A 16,807-nucleotide genomic window follows, 5' to 3' on the forward strand; every position below is an offset into this window, starting at 1 on the left:
AAAGGAGCAGAAAGCAACATAACATAAATCCCTGTCCCAATAATAAAATGTTTATATACAGTATACAAACATATATAACTGTGTAAATGGCAAAATACAATTGTGTAACAAAATCTGTGTAACAAATGTACAATTTTCATAGAAGGACCTGCCTGGATGCTGGCGTTTCTAACCAATCCTTGTTCTTTACTTGTTCCTGGACATCAGAGTTTAAACACTCAAACAACACTTTATTTACAAAAAATGGAGCCAGTGTGAGAATGGGTACATGGTGGACGTTATCCAAAGCCATCTAAAGTTTACTATCACAAAATATCAAAACTATTTTCAATCAGAGCTGTGAAATAGCAATCATATGTCCCATGGGTTTATTTCATGGAACTCAGTGCTGTGGTAAAACAAAATCACTGTGGAATCTTCCTCCATTGACTGCTGTAATAAATCCTCAATTGAGCTATTACCTTTTGGTCTGATAGCTTACTGCTGGGTCAATGGAATGGGTCCACAGAGGCTATAGCTTGGTAACCACTTTCAATTTTGTGTTTGAAAAAATGCACATAAAGGCTAATATTGCTGTAAATACACAGCATTAAGTCACAATATAAACTAGTTTGTTTTGATCTAGGTAGGGGGCCATAGTTCTTTGCCACAGGGATTGAAAGTCATTTTGTTAAAGTAACAGCCTTCACAGTAATGCAATTAGTATGGTAACACAGTTTGAGAGATTAAAAAACGGTTTCTTCTGTCCTGTGAGCTCTCTTGTTTTGTCTGTCTTCTTGTATTTGACCACCTGAGCCATGCCAAAGGCTATCAAATCAAGCACTCCAAGACCTCCCAAAGGCACCCTGCAAGTAACAGTAACGCACTCTATTTAGAAAGAGTTAATATACCTCCTTGTAATGAACAATGTTATTACACAACGCTCATAAGCTGCTACATAGTTAACTAAGCTGTGAGAAAAAAACAGGAAATAGTTATTTATCTTCAAACAATTTATTATTTTATATCAAAATATACCCTCGAATATTTGTTTAAAAGGTTATTTGACACTTTTGAGACAACTATGGATTTGATTAATCTTCACCATTGCCTTTGAAATAAAGTATAATGGTTAATATTACATTCCCTGGGGAAAATACGGTTTACATTACTGTTTACCTATAATACATTATATATTTATATATATATATATATATATATATATATATATATATATATATATATATATATATATATATATATATAATGACACATACCAGTCTTTTTACAAGAGATCCAAAGATACCATCAACTTCAATTATTAACAACACGTAGCCTTGGCACAGGTTAACGTCTATTTTCCTTGTCCCCCAGGAGTGTTTGGGAAAAGGCAAGTCATTTAAATGTACAGTACTTCCTATAACACTAAAATAAGAAAGTATTCCCGGATACTGTAATACAGCAATCACTATATTTTCTGCCCTCTGGGTGTGAACAATGAGAAGCGAGTTATTGACACCCTATACTTGTAATGCCCTTTAATCTTTGCTTTTGAGGTTTATTAATTTGTTGCCAATGAAAGTAAGGGAATTAAAACACTAGTGGCTATATTTTCAAAGACTGAATCAACACAGGCAAGTGCAGTACTCCACTATCTTCATACGGCCATGGCAGTCACAATCTTGAACCACTGTTTTCTGAAAAAAAAAATGTAAAGGTTATTTGCTGTTCAGCTGAGAGTCTCTTCAAGACAAAGATAAATAATAAAAAGCCATTACTTTAGGATGTTGTATTTATTGTAAAATGAAGGTGCCAGCTTGATTGAATGCATGCCACTGTATTTGATGGCCAATTGATTAATTAGTTAAAAAGCTGCTGTTACAACATTAATGGATGGTTTCACTGATTTGGATTATCACTGATTTTAGACTACCTTACCTCAGTAAGGTCCAAGTAAAGTAAGCCAAGATAATCAAGGTGCATCACAACAACCTTGAAACAGACACAATGGAACACATTTAGTTTAAGGAGTGGTAACTAAGGATTTACAGATATCTCAAACACCATACAGTAGATGAAACATTGCTGCTGCTTCTATGTATCAAATTACTTAATGTGTTGTTTTTCACTAACTTCTAACTGTGTTGAGACCATGTAACATACAGGAATTGCACCACAAAAGTACATCTGTAGCTGTAATTCAAATATTTGAATATCATGAAAAAAAATGAGGACCAATAATAACTAGAAGGCAGTTTTATGGCTTCCAAGCTCAGTACCAGTTGGACATTTTGGCAAGCTGTAGCACTGCAGCACAAGTGTCAGAAACAGATCAGTTTTATGGAGCAGTTTCAATTCAAAATACTACATTAGTTCATTATCTCATGATACTGTATAACTTTAAACACCATAGTAACCATGGCCCTATCTACACAATGTAAGGAGTTATAAGCTAGTTTTACATTTAACCTTAAGGAGAGGTCAAAGGTCATGATCAAGGTAATTTTTGATTAGAGCATATATGGATTCCTAAATGTGTTATATAGTAACCATAACCCTGTGTACACTGTTAGGAGTTATAAGCTAGTTTTACATTTTAACTTAAGGAGAGGTCAAAGGTCGCAGGACTGGATAGAGCATACATGGGTTACTAAATGTGTTCCATAGTAACCGTGGCCCTATCCGCACTCTACAAGGAGTTATTAGCCAGTTTTGTATGTTGATGATGTCATCCAATGTGGCTGCCATGTTTTTTGGTTCTGTCATCAGCTGGATCCAAACAACACCCTCCCTCAAAACCAGCCAGTCAAACTGCCAACCTTGCTTCAGTTCTTTCCACACCAGCTAATCCACTCCTTGTCAGCTTGAATGACGCCCCACCTCCAACAACAAGTTTCGAGTCCGACTCAATACTACACGGACTATTCAACAATTGTATCGGTGAGTCACTGGGGACCCATGTGAGGTGGAAGCACCAAATAATGGGAAACAGCCCCGTAAGTGACACTTACTATACAGGTAGAAGTGGTATTGCATTCCATGGGCACTATGTGCCATGATGAAAGGGTTCTATCAATGATTGAGATCAAACAGAAACAGTAGGCTGAAGTATTTTCACTTCGAACTTGATGGTAGCCAACAGTAATGGTATTACCTACAATACTGTGTGGTATAAGCTTCACCAGACATCTAGGACCAGTAATGAACAGAGCTGAAAACCCACCATGTCATTTTCAGCAAAGAGTAAAACTAACTTTTTGGCAGCCGTTTAAAAGTTCGGATCACAAAGCATCCACACTGCAAAACAATGTGCACAATGTGCCCAGAAATGCATTAGACGTGTATTAATGAGTCTGATTAATGTCATTCCCTTGAGGTATGACAAGGAGCTGTAGCTGCATAAGATCGATGTTTGATCTATCCTGGCCTAGAAGGGGAGAATACTACTAATGGTGTGATTCTTTTCAGCCTATCGGAAATGTGAAAAGCTTCGCTGTCCTCAGATAATGTATTATTGCACCACTATGTTATTGTATATACAGCTTGTTATTATCCTAAATTGTTGCATCCTATTTCATATAGTATTCAAATTAGTATTATTGTACTTACTGTAAACTATACTGTTTTTAATATAAATCTTGCATTGTAGCCCTATACTGCCCTGTAATACCTGTAAGTTGCCTTGGATAAAGGCATTTGCCAAATAAATAATAATAATAATAATAATAATAATAATAATAATAATAATAATAATAATAATAATAATAATAATAGGCAGAAAACAATATGACAAATTAAGGGTTCCCCTTAGAAGCTTCCATTAGCACATGTTCCAATCCTTTGTCCAACAAGATGTTTGGTTTCTACTCCTTTTCATTTGCACAGTCACCCTCAAAGTGACTTGTCAGTTTTTCGTTAAATGCATGGAAAACTACAAAGCGGTATGTAAATCAATATGTTAACGTAACATTATTCAGCAGGTTTCATTCGACTTTATGAAGCAAAATTTGTTAATTATATAGGGTGATGCAAAACTTTTGGCCATAGCTGTGCTGGCTGGAATAAGTCAACTAGTTCCCAATTGTGATACTAGCTGTACAGTTACATAAGTATTTTGTTTCGGTAGCCTTTAAGGTGGAATCCAGTGAAATAAAGCAGTAAGTCACTTGGCAGGAAGCCATGAAAGACTACTTTGTGCAGGTAATACTTTCATATTATGAGATTACAGAGGAAGTGATAGCAATAGAATCACAAAGAAATGAGTCTTGGACCACAGGGGCTCACCTAAACACTTTTGTGCTTCTTGGTGCCAGTCTTAATTCTGATGTATTCTCCCAGACTACATCTACATTGTATCATTAATTCTCAGCAGTCTGTCTAAAAATGGGCTAAAGCAAGAGTGCTCAACCTTTCGTTTTCTAGACCAGTAAGAGGGCTACAGTGGTGGAGCAGCATAGTGGAGGAAGGCAGGATTGAGGAAACAAAAAAGCAAAGGTTTAAATAGAGAGATTGACAGATATTTTGATGGGACTGAACAGAGGAGGAGCCTTAGCTCCTGCCCCCTGAACCACACACAAGGTTACAAATAACTAGGTTGAAGTTAAATGCTTGAAAAGATTAATGCCTGACCTTTGCTATGAGCCAAAGCTCAGTAAAGCCCAGTTGTTTTGAAGTGGTTCAGAGACTTCCGAGCTTTATAGATGTATAAAGGGTTAGTGTTCTTTCAAGTCTAGACATAGAGCTGTATTTTTATTTCCAGACTGGCAAGTGACCTTTTTCATGCCATTTGGATTGGGTCTGAAAAAAACAAATACAAAATTATGGTTAAAAAACAGCTTGCTTAATTTTATTTATTTTTTTAACTTATTTTAATGACTGGATTGAATTTGTGTTTGAAAAAGCTGAAGAAAAAAGTTTAATATGGTCTCATAAAGTCTTTCGATCTTTCCTCCTTTGCACACTTCATTGCTTTAGCATTGACTTAATGCCTGCTTTTTTGTTTTGACAGTCATTCATTTAGCTTCCATTCAATAACCTGCCATTTATCACAAGGCTTCTTATTGTTTGCTGTGCATGGCTTTACAATAAAACTTTGTGAATTGACTTAATTGTTTAGAAATCATTTGTAGAATGTCAAATCACACTTTTTTATATCCACATTTATTCTTACAGTCTTTTCTCATATTCTCATTGCTAACTAATACACAGTGAATCTGTTCCTTATATTTCATATTTTTTATTTATGACCATTATTTAAGCCATCCACAATCACCCCTTTCATCTATTTGAACTTTCATATAATTCATTCTAATTGAATTTGATGTTCTAATCGTTTCCACATTTGTGGTTAATCAATTTAGCTATCTTGTGTTGCAGCAATTATTTTAAAATATTTAATATCCATGACTTTTTAATGAGTGTGCAATACAATTGCTTTTAACTAAAATTGAATACATTTTCTCTGTGCACATATAGTAGTGTGTCTTTATATATGGCTGTTTTGGATATAGGCTGTGGCAGCCCTCACCACGTGCCTCCACTGGTAGATGTTGCAGTGAATATTGTTATATTGTTGCTTCTTAACGCATACACTCAGAATAGATCATTAAGATTTTAAAAAAAATCTATTATTGTATAGTTGCCATATTAGAGGTTGTGAGAAAACTCATAGGTAATAAATAGCAAGAGGCCTTAGAAAAAAAGACAGAAAACATGGTAAATCAAATAGTTGTTTAAACAATTAAAAAGTAATTAAATTAACATTTGTCTTGCTGTTTGACTAAATATTGCACTAAACAAACAAAACTTTATAAAACCTACCTGTTTAGTAGCTGAAAGAGAGACATTTTTCAAGCATGACAGACCTGATATATTTCTTACTTATGCTTACTGTAGAAAAACAGCTAAAGGCTATCCAGGCATCCTGCAAACCCAGATGCTAAATTTCTCCTGGGAGACTTCCAGTCCGTGTGATCTGGTAATTATACCACAGCTTAGACTGCCACACATGTAGAAAACACATTTTTCTTTTTAGCTGACGTTTCTATTAAAGCAATTTCAGGTTTTTTTTAATGAAAAGAATATAGCTGTTGTGCACACCATCAATCTTAATGTGTCAGGAAGATTCAAAATGTCTTAATGTGACCGTTTCCCCAATAGCACCAATTTGAAACATAGCTTTTTAGGAGCTAAGCGGTGCAATTAAGTGTAGTGTCTGACATTCTGTTGGTTAGTCCTGCAGATGTTCTGCCATTAGGTTACAGGTTTGGGTGCTGGTAGTGATACAGCATTATAATTATGTTCAGGTAGCAGTTTCACAACTTTAATATATGTCCAGTCTTAAAAGTGTTCCAGTCGTCATTCAACAAACCTAAAAGCATTTCACTGTATATACTTAAGAAATAAACCAGTGCACTCATACACAGAGGGTCCTCACAATCATGCAATAACCGCACAGTAACGGAAACGTTGTGTACAATTGTGTAAAATGAAGAGTTTATGATACAAGTTTGGTGTAAATCAAGGCCGTTATCGTGTTCACCATGTAGAGTGCGACAGACAGAAGAACACGATGAGACCCCATTAAAAAAAAATAATAATTGAAAAAAGCAATTTCCAACATTCATAGCAGGAAGAATATTTTAAAGTTGCTTGTTATTTTACATTTAGGTCATTTTGACATGTCACTGCTTGCAAGTCCTTTGATTGAAATATGCTGATAAAGCTGGAAGTATATTCATAAGTTGACAGTGCTGTACTCTGCATATGTATCTGTTGGCTGCAGTTTGGTAGATGACTGAGAGACATGCTGGTGTGTGCTTCTTGAAACCCAGCATTCTGTTGTGCATGAAATGAGGTTGCAAAGGTTTATGAGGCTGTCCCTGGTTCTTCCAGCCTCATCTTACTGCAGCGATTTATATTGAAGCAAACAGAGGACAGAAACGTATTAAACGGTTGCTCAACTAGCTTAGTACTATAAGTCCAGTAATACATTTCCTGGGGGTCCGTTTTTACAATTCTAGGGATTAAACCTGAAAAATATGTGAGCTGATTTGCAATGCCCTAAACAATTAAAATCAATGTATACTGCTAAAGAAATATATATATATATATATATATATATATATATATATATATATATATATATATATATATATATATATATATATATATATAAAAATAAAGAAACACTCATAGGAGTGAGAAAGATATCTGAAAGTTTTGTACATGTCATACTGGAATGCTTATGAATAGAAAAGGTAAACTGTTTTAATGCATTTATCTTTGTAAAAATAAAAGTGCTTCTTGTCTTTGAACAGTCCTTACATTTACAGCATTTCTATTAGTTGTCCCTCATCCAACTCTATTCTGCTCAGTTTAAGTAGTGATTTAGGTTATCTTTTTTTTTATAGACTTGCAATGTCATTTTTTTTATTGTCCTCGTGGCCCATGTCATGAAGTCTTGGGATTAGTTTTTTTTTGGCCTTTCTCTGTACATTCTGAATTGCAATAATGTATTTTTTGTAGTGTCACCAGAGCCGGACACAGCATGCCAAGTGTGTTCTGAGAATGATATAATCAAAGCATGACTTTCCTAAACTTGTATTCCACACTTCTGGCTATGTAACCTAACCTTCTGTTTGTCTTTAAATAAATTTTTTAAAAAAAAGGGAAATAAAGTGGCACTGCATTTTTATTTTATATTTGTATCTTTTAAATGTTTTAATTGGCTTTCCTGCAAATACTTTCATATACTGTTGATTCAATTGTACATGTAGATGCAAAATGTTCCCATATTTTGGTACACATTCAGTTGCGTATCTTGCCCTTAGTTTTACAAATAAATGTCTAGTTTGAAATTAAATCTGATAATTATTTTTCCCCCACTCCCTAGTCTAGATGTCCAGTTATGTTTCATAACCACAGCAATCACCATAGCAGTTCAAGATAACTGCAGGACAACTCACAACTAACATTTACAGGTGTAAGTAAGAGATCCGATAGCAACAAGGTTTGATACAATCTTATTTTAGAGCTACAGAGGCAGCTAGACTACATTAAAACTTAGGGCTTCATATTTACACAGTGCAACACATTTTATTATTCATACCGAAAGTTGCATTTATTAATTTATGGAAATCCAGCAATTTAATGCATTTCAGACAAAGGTGAATACAAAATTATTTGATTAAAAGATACACTGGTATAAAATAGTTCTTTGAGCTAAAATATATATATATATATATATATAGCAAGCAAGCATTACCTGTTTATACTCCACTGGAGACTATAGACATGAGAAGCAATCTATTATTATTATTATTATTATTATTATTATTATTATTATTATTATTATTATTTATTTCTTAGCAGACACCCTTATCCAGCCCTATTGTCAAATGCTATCCACTGTAGTACAGATATATTAATTTAAAATGCATTATATGAGCTCAGATACAATGTACAATGGCAAAGACAATTCGATCTGGTGGCAGATAAATCAGTGAGGCAATGAGACAAGATGTAATCTCAGTTTCTTTTGGGGTAAGCAAAAAGTAATCAGCCTAGGGTCAGAGATGCTGAAATAGATTATTGAGATCCACTGATCATTTATAAATAAGGCCTTGTGAAATCGCAAGGCCTTATTTATAAATGATCGTGAAATTAGCCCATTACCGTGATTTTTACAATATTCTTAAGAAATAAAAATAAAATAAAAAAAAATAATTTCATAATTAATTGTATTTCATACAACAACAACAAAAATCACATTAACAAAACTGTATAGCTCTGCTATGTGCCTGCGTGTAATATTCGCCATGCACACAGTGCTGTGCAGTGATTATGTCATGTGACTATATGCAATCTAAGCAGGACATTAAAACTACACACTGTAAACAATAAAATGGATGTCTCTAAAAAGGCGAAAAATGTGTCTGCAGCAGATCATGTAAAGCAGTATCAAGCAGAAGTTTTACACAGCGATGGAGGTAAGCTCTTCTGTATGTCCTGCAACGTTATTGCAGATCGCTACCGAAACTCAACTGTTGACAGGCATTTGGTTTAGATTCAAGCATTCCCTGAAAGAGAAAGGCGGAAATCCAGAGCAGTACTGTGGCTGCTTTACTTGCAAAGAAACAAAAAACGGTGACCATATTCCAAAAGTCCACTTATTAAATTTTGACCTGACAGTGGTTTGTCTGTGCAAATATCCTTTTTAAAAAATTGAACAACCAAAAGTTATGGAAAGTCTTCAGACAGAGTGCAGCAAATGGTGGAGTGATTCCTTCATCAGCCCAGCTGAGACATGAATACTTACCTAAAGCTGCCGAGTATCACAAGCAGGAGATTATGGAATTGGTAAAACAATCTGGTTGCTTGTCAGTGGGCACACTGATGAGTCGACAGATGCACAAGATCAGTATGGGTTACACATTGTATTTGTTTTGCAAGACCTAAATTGTGAACATTTTACCTACAGGCTGTTAATTACAACACTGTTTCACAAGTTATTGTCAATTCCTGGATAACTTGCATTTATATCTATATTTTCTGATTAAAAAAAAAAAAAAAATCTGTACATGTAATTTATAACATATTTCCGTGCATATTCTGCGAAATACAATACTTTACCCGTGATACTGCCGTGAGTTCTAAAGAAAATTTCCTCGATTTTCACAGGGCCTTATTTATAAAGCCTGCAATAAGAAAAATAAAATAAGTGTATGTCACTTCCAGATATATTGGAATCCTTTTCGTCTATTGAACTTGTTCTCCAGCCTTAAAAAAAAAAAAATATGTTACACCTAAACAAGTCTTCTAGGCCCATAAACAGGCAAATCCAAATCTTTTATAATTATATATAACCAGTTCCCTGATAAATTAAAGGGAGTTCCTACAGAACAAAGCTCATTTCAAACAGCAAAGCATAAGTACAGATAACATGTTTTTCTTGCCTGAAGCACAGTTTGCTTAAGATCAGATGCTTTTAGTAACGACCATGTTTATTAGATGTCAGGCAATTTGAAACACAGAGAGGGAATACAAATATCACAGTGCATTAAATTAAGTAGACTTCAAAACAAGAGTGTAGGAATGCTAAATAAGTTATTTAAAGACTGATTTCAGTAAAGATGAAAAGGACAATGCTCACTCCACAAAGGAAGCTTTGAAATATGAGTTCTGACAATGCAGTGGACGGGAATCAATCAAATGCATACAGATAGAAATAGAAGGTGCTGAACCTGAAACATGCATGAACTGCGACTGTACTGGCAATGACGCTGGTAGATCAAATCATTTCAATTCACATCTTTAATATGTAAAGGGAAAGACACTTGGTAACTCATTACTCCTAGATGATAGCTATCGGCCTGGGGCTTTTCAAGTATGTAAGTGGCAATTTAATCTACAGTATAAGGTACAGCAGGACAGTCATTTACCAGCAAGGAAAAAATAAAAAGAAGATCAACATTTTGGCATTAAGATGAACATTATGACAATACTGGTTTTCCTGGGCATTTGGAATACAGGGTTGTGGCAAAGTGCCCCGCCCCTGTGTGCATTTGTGTGATCTGTGTTGTATGTTGCGTGCGTGTGTGTGTTAATGTTGGTGTATAGATTGGTACACGGGATATAAACGGGTCTGTGTTTCACGTATATTTAAAGTGTAGATTTGTATTTAGGCACGAGGAGAGCACAAATCACTTCACGTGCTGGTTAAATGTAATATGTGAGCACGGGGTTGCACAGAATTAATTCACGTGCTGGGATTCAAGTGAATAATTAATTAGTAATTGAATCCCAGCACAACAGTATAAATAGGCACATTTTTAGTCACTCGTGGTTGGTGTTCGGTGAGTGGAGAACGGGAGAGAGAGAAGGAGAAAAGAAAGTCTAAAGTAAAGTAATTAGTGTTATCTGCTCACCGTGTTTGTCCGTTTGTCTGTTCACTGTTTAGTCCGTTTTGTTTATATGTTTCTTTTGGCGTCAAGTGCCGTGTCCTGTTTTGTTGTTTCAAACCTTTTATTTTCTGTCTGTTATTAAATGCTGAGCGCAATCACGCGCTCAGCTTTACCAAAACCCCATCTCTCTGTTTATTTACTTCCTGCTTCTGGTCTGACGCCACCCACTCTGGCCGTCTTTGTGACACGTGGTGTCATCGTGGGATAACAGCGCCTCCAAGCGTCAGACCAGGAGAGGGGGTTTTGTGTTTAAAAAAAAAAAAAAAAAAAAAAAAAAAAAAAACCACAGGACTGGTTTCAAAAAAAAAAAAAGTGAAAATGGAAGGCTGGAGAGACGGCTGCCGGGACCTGGAGGACCTCCTCGGGGGCCTCGAGGACCAAGGCTGGTGCATGGCCTGTGGAGTCTACGGACACACGGTGGCGATCTGCCCCTTCCAAGGTGAGGAGGAGGAGGAACCGGATAAAGAGGTGAAGGACAGGGAGGAGGAGTGCCGCCTAAGGGCCAGGCATCCACGGCGATGTAACAAGCCATCGCCGGGGTGCCTCCTCTGCGACCAGGATCACCTGTTCGCCCACTGTCCCTTCCGCAGCTATGGGGAGGAGCCTGAGCGTCCACAGACCAAGCGGGAGGAGCCTGAGCGTCCACAGCCCAAATGGGAGGAGCCTGAACGTCCTACGCCTGAGTGGGAGGAGCCCGAACGTCCTACGCCTGAGTGGGAGGAGCCCGAACGTCCTACGCCTGAGTGGGAGGAGCCCGAACGTCCTACGCCTGAGTGGGAGGAGCCCGAACGTCCTACGCCTGAGTGGGGGGAGCCCGAACGTCCTACGCCTGAGAGGGGGGAGTCGGTGCGTCCACAGCCCAAAAGGGAGGAGTCGGTGCGTCCACAGCCCAAAAGGGAGGAGTCGGTGCGTCCACAGCCCAAAAGGGAGGAGTCGGTGCGTCCACAGCCCAAAGGGAGGCAAGTCGGGGCTTCCACAGCCCTGGGACCCAAGCCACCAGCAGAGGGAAAATGCCTGCTGGTTCAGCCCCAAGGGCCGGAAGGGGAGGAGTTACAGGCCCAACCCCCTGGAAATTTTTGGGGGGGAGAGGGGCAGGAGGCTGGTGTCCCCCAGCAGCCTCTATTCATGCTGCTGAAGGCAGCACGGCGCGCACCAGCCCAGCCGCCACAGCGGAGGGAGCCAGCGCCGCCAGGAGCAGAGGAGCTGCCTCTGCCTCCGCCACCTCCACCGCTTCCTCCACTAGGAGCAGAGGAGCAGGAGCTGCCTCTGCCTCCACCACCACCAGGAGCAGAGGAGCAGGAGCTGCCTCTGCCTCCGCCACCTCCACCGCTTCCTCCACTAGGAGCAGAGGAGCAGGAGCTGCCTCTGCCTCCACCACCGCCAGGAGCAGAGGAGCAGGAGCTGCCTCTGCCTCCACCACTTCCAGGAGCAGAGGAGCAGGAGCTGCCTCTGCCTCCACCACCTCCAGGAGCAGAGGAGCAGGAGCTGCCTCTGCCTCCACCACCTCCAGGAGCAGAGGAGCAGGAGCTGCCTCTGCCTCCACCACCTCCAGGAGCAGAGGAGCTGGAGCTGCCTCTGCCTCCACCACCTCCAGGAGCAGAGGAGCTGGAGCTGCCTCTGCCTCCACCACCGCCAGGAGCAGAGGAGCTGGAGCTGCCTCTGCCTCCACCACCTCCAGGAGCAGAGGAGCTGGAGCTGCCTCTGCCTCCACCACCACCAGGAGCAGAGGAGCTGGAGCTGCCTCTGCCTCCGCCACCGCCCGGAGCAGAGGAGCAGGAGCTGCCTCTGCTGCCCGTACCTCCGCAGGGAGTACGGTGGCCGGAGCCCCAGAAAGGGGAGCTGCCGGCCACGAAGAAGGGGGACGAGGTCTGGAGACCACTTTCCCCAGCAGCAGTTTCGCTGCAGGAGTTCTTGTGGCCGGAGCCCCACAGGAGGGAGCTGCCGGCTACGAAGAAGGGGGAGGTCGGGGGACCACCTGCCCCCGCAGCTTTTTCGCTGCAGGATGGGACCAACAGGCTGTCAGCCGTGCCACTACCGGCAGGGGTGCTGACAGCATTGCCAGCCAAGGGCCCACTGAAGCCTCCCTTCCCAGCCCGAGACTTTGTTCTGGACTGCTGGGTTTTTAAGGGGGGAGGTGGCCGTTGAGGCCATGTGTGCTGCGCACAAGGGGGGGTATATGTGGCAAAGTGCCCCGCCCCTGTGTGCATTTGTGTGATCTGTGTTGTATGTTGCGTGCGTGTGTGTGTTAATGTTGGTGTATAGATTGGTACACGGGATATAAACGGGTCTGTGTTTCACGTATATTTAAAGTGTAGATTTGTATTTAGGCACGAGGAGAGCACAAATCACTTCACGTGCTGGTTAAATGTAATATGTGAGCACGGGGTTGCACAGAATTAATTCACGTGCTGGGATTCAAGTGAATAATTAATTAGTAATTGAATCCCAGCACAACAGTATAAATAGGCACATTTTTAGTCACTCGTGGTTGGTGTTCGGTGAGTGGAGAACGGGAGAGAGAGAAGGAGAAAAGAAAGTCTAAAGTAAAGTAATTAGTGTTATCTGCTCACCGTGTTTGTCCGTTTGTCTGTTCACTGTTTAGTCCGTTTTGTTTATATGTTTCTTTTGGCGTCAAGTGCCGTGTCCTGTTTTGTTGTTTCAAACCTTTTATTTTCTGTCTGTTATTAAATGCTGAGCGCAATCACGCGCTCAGCTTTACCAAAACCCCATCTCTCTGTTTATTTACTTCCTGCTTCTGGTCTGACGCCACCCACTCTGGCCGTCTTTGTGACAAGGGTACAGATAGGATATACTGTATTCAGAACAGAATATTCCATGTATCATACTTACAAATCTTAATATTTGACGTTCTGGTTTTGGATCAGAAATAGTATTCCCTATCACACCAATACTGTATGCTGCGTTCTCAATTAAATCAGTAAATTTTATGGCAATGCCACTTTATAATGGCTAAGGTGCCTCCATTATTTTATTTTAATCCAGGCCTGTGTACATAACAACAAACTGTACTAATCACCTGCTTAAATTACATTGATCCATGTGCTTTGGAAACAAAAACACATTTTTAATACTCTGCAAATGAATGAATTGCTTGTTGTATTTTATGATTGATGCATGATGGAATTTTCTGATAAAGGAATACAAAAATATCTGTTTGGTTATCAATGGATGTAGAAATAGATGGTGTATTGCCACAGGAAAAAAAAAACAAAAAACAAAATCAGTAAGATAATATGGTGTGATTGTGTATTTGAATATTAATGCAGATCACAGATTTGATTTAGTGAAATATTTGTTTTTACCATATTTAAAAAGAGTGTGCCATGTCCTAGTCTGGACCAAACATGTGTGCCAGAGAAAATAGACTTAATCTATTATAAAGTTTGTAATTTATTGTTACAACCAAGATTACAACCAGCATCCTTCTGATCGTAATCACCCTGTACTGTAGTGCCTTTACTGAGTGAACAACGGTGGAGCCACGTTCCAAAGGGCTTATAAATTAAAGTTGTACCACTAGTCTCAACTGCACATCCACAAAAACATCAGCAACATGTACTGAAACTGAAGCACTCATTCCACGGACAGCTCTTTAGGGTAATTAACAAACACAGACAGTCAATGATGATAAAATGAAATAAAAGCTTAACCTTGGATTCACATATCATCCACTCATGTAATCACTTCAGGAGCAATAGTCAAGTCAACAATGACAATGTCTACAGAATAGTAAAACATGTGCCGTTTCATGCATGATAATTTCCTCTTCGTACAAAATAAACCCCTTGGTCTGACCACACCTTCCCATCAGCAGGTCTTGATAATTCATTATTTTAATACGCTGTACCAATTTGGTACACATCACCATTACAGTGGAAAAAAAAACAACATTTTGTAAAAACTAGTACAAAAGTAAAACATTGCAGAATGTACAGGAAATAAATAAATAAATTGCCTTAATTTTTTTCTTCTTTTGAAAAATGAGGGCCAAGAAAAGATCCATTGACATGAACCAGACTGAAGCCAGGAGTATAAGTAGATAGTATTATGTTTGTCAAATTAATGGACACCATGTCAGAAACCTTTATATTGAGCTATTTTACAGAGTTACTCAGGTCAGGTAATAAAAGTCCACTATATATCTCAATGTTTAACTGATTCATTTTATGTGTTCTTCAGGCCATTACTGCAACGGTCTGTTTCAGTTCCAGATACTTTGGCCATTTTGTCTTTCTGGCATACTGATAAAAGTGCATGCAAACAATCAGAAACCGTTTAAAGAACGGTGATATTTCACAGCAACACCCGTCCCTTGACTACATAAGATTTATGATTTTTATTAAACCACACAAACCTGCAATATCACATCGTGAGATTCTAAACACCACAACAGTGCAATATCAAATCATAAAATATTTAAAATATATGTCTATTTAGCACTTCTGAGTGACCCTGCAATAATCTTTCTCTATCTGCATAATCTATCAGGACTACTGTTAAAAAGTTACGTAGCCGAGGCAAACCTCACACTGAATCTTACACAAAGTGACAGCTGTAGAGTATATAGCTAGTGTATCGAGCTAGTGGAAAAGGTATTTGATAAGATGTGAGATGATAAGGGTGTATAGAATGGTGAACAGGGGTGGTTCAGTTCTGCTCTTTTCAGAACCAGATATTTTGTTGTGTTGGTTCACTATCTCATACCTGCTTAGTAAAAGCAGAACAACAAGCTCATATTTGCCCATAGATTTTGTTTCTTTATCCTAGTTTTGTTCTTAGCTCAAATATGGAGTACTGGAGGTCTTAGTACCTATAGGGTGACAGTCTAAGTAGTTTTAAATTGGTTGGTCATACACATCTTCTCAAACTGTGTTTAAATCTAAATCCTCTGTATGTCAGTGTAAGTGTAATCCTCTGTAAGATTCAGTGCTAAAGAATGATATGAAATATAATTTAGATACAATGTATGTTAAAAGCTCCTTTTGTCTCCTTAACACAGCAGGAAAATAGTAGTTATTTCATGCTGTGTAAATTGCAAGGTGGTAGCAACAAGGATAAGGTTAGAAAGTGAAAGGTTGAAAGAAAATTATGTACAAACATCACCTGAACAAGGCATCACCTGAACAAGGCACCACCTGAACAAGGCATCACCTGAACAAACCTGAACAAGGCACCATCTTTAGAAGGCATCACCTTTAGACGGCATCACCTTTAGACGGCATCACCTGAACAAACCTGAACAAGGCACCACCTGAACAAGGCATCACCTGAACAAGGCACTGCCTGAACAAGCCTAAATAAGGCACCACCTGAACAAGGCATCACGGTAACAAGGCACCACTTGTTGTTGGTTCTATATGCGGTTTTTGCTACCTTATAAAAAACATGCTGATTTAGAATACATGAAGTGGAACAAGGAGTTGTGCTCTTTATTTTTTCTAAACTTGTAAAAAGATCACTAAATATAAATACAGTGTATATAACACACTGAACATGTTTAAAGGAAGAAAAACAACATTCTTTTGGCTCAGTTCTTCTCCAGCAGGACATTGGAACAACACAGAAAATATATGTATTTATGAATTATGTATTGGTAGTTACATAGAAAGAAACATGAACCTGAAATTCATACAACTGCATCAGAAACTGCATATTATTATTAATTTCTTAGCAGATGCCCTTATCTAGGGCGACTTACAATTTCTACAAGATATCACATTATTTTTACATACAATTACCAATTTATACAGTTGGGTTTTTACTGGAGCAATCTAGGTAAAGTACCTTGCTCAAGGGTACAGCAGCAGTGTCCCCCACCTGGGATTGAACCCACGACCCTCCGG

The sequence above is a fragment of the Acipenser ruthenus genome, chromosome 13 (genome assembly GCF_902713425.1).
Source record: "Acipenser ruthenus chromosome 13, fAciRut3.2 maternal haplotype, whole genome shotgun sequence".
In the NCBI taxonomy this organism is placed as follows: domain Eukaryota; kingdom Metazoa; phylum Chordata; class Actinopteri; order Acipenseriformes; family Acipenseridae; genus Acipenser; species Acipenser ruthenus.